Genomic DNA, 1,704 nt, shown 5'->3' with positions numbered 1-1,704 from the left:
TTTTACAGTAGGCTGGAAGTTCTTGACATATATTTCTGTATTTACTTGTCGAAAAACTATTATTCTACCATCATATTCATGCAGGGTTAACTTAAATCCGTCGATAAAACACATTCCCATCAGTTTTTGGGTTTATTTTCAAAAGCTCTAGAAAATTCAAGTATCTTATATTTCTTAATTTGGGTAACACATGGTTTCTTTCTACCAATTCTACCGTTATATCCTTCCCGTATTAACTCTACATGGTACAATACACTGACCAGAAGAAACATCGATATCACCCACTACTATTTGAACGAAGTTGTTGAGCTCTACCAAATATTCGAAACTGCACATTAAAAGCATTCTATTAGTTTATAGTCGTATAGTAACAATTAATCACAAATATATTTACTATTAAAATATGTTATACATATGTGGTAACTTCTCAATATTTTACAAACGCAAGCAAAAGAAGAGAAACGTTAAGAACACAATGAAGTACTATTTATTAGTTACCTGTCTAAATACTTTCTTCTACTAGAAACAAATGTCAAACGTAGCACACACTATCGCGTAAATGAATAGAGATCGGTCAAAAGTCGACTCAGGGATGCGCACGAGACGAATCGAGACAGAATTTTCCTGAGAAAATTCGAGTCGAGACACAGCTCTTCCAATAGAAAAATACACATTTTTCAAGTCAAGACATCGCATTTACAGTACATTTTTTAGACGAGACAGCCTCAAATCTTGTCTCGTGCGCATCCCTAATTCAGGCTATCGTTTGTAGCAAGATTCTAGCCTAAATTTATGTGACACAAGTCCCCTGTCTATTTGAAAATATTTTATGGTATATAATATGCGGAATTCAAGCTGGGTGCCATTATCATTTAACGCAGTTTTAACGCCAATACCAACCTATAGCATTTACTTTTCCTTTGTCCATTTGTCTCTTTGTTACTGCCCTGTCAAGATATTTTTTCTATTAGATACATATGTCAAACACCCTGTCTCATAAACAAATGGTAATGTGTCAAAAATGAGTTCACATTCCCATTTGCGGAAATATAAAGCCTAAACTGAAGTGTAAAATCATAGCCTTTTCCATTAAAAAATGTGCGATCCGCAATATAGTGTAATTAAAAATGGCTTCCACGGTGACCACACTCCAAGCCAATGCAGTTTTTGCAATAATATCAATTGCAATATTTCATTTTCCACGTGTGTCGTTATTATTGTTCTGTCTAAATACGTTTCACTAACCCTGTATGGAGATCCACATGTATGTTCTTACACCAAAATTAAAGAAACGTTTCCAAGATAATATTATGCACATAATAAGTGTTTTTCTATTTTGATTCAGGGGCAGAAATTGAATTTTAGATCTAAGGGAACTGTCATTAATAAATAATCTGATTGGGCTATGTCTCGAGAATACAAACTTAGAGATATATGATATGATTTTCCCTTTAGCGTCCCTTTCAGCAGCGAGGCTGTATAAGATGTGGACCTACTGATTAACGTGGAATTCGAACCACATGAGATCCCGCCGAGAATCGAACCCAGGTCTCCCACGTCTACAAACTCAGAGAGACGCGGTTGAAAGCAAACTTTCATCGAGAACCGACTTAAGCGATAGGGATTGTTGCAGAACAAACAGGAACCAAACCAAACAAAATCACCATTCAAGTTTCCTTTTTATCTCTAAAAACCACTGCTATT

Source organism: Thermobia domestica, chromosome 2, assembly GCF_964235325.1.
Source record: "Thermobia domestica chromosome 2, izTheDome1.hap1.1, whole genome shotgun sequence".
NCBI classification, from domain to species: domain Eukaryota; kingdom Metazoa; phylum Arthropoda; class Insecta; order Zygentoma; family Lepismatidae; genus Thermobia; species Thermobia domestica.
The sequence above is the reverse complement of the archived record's forward strand: the minus strand, read 5'-3'. Positions refer to the sequence as shown.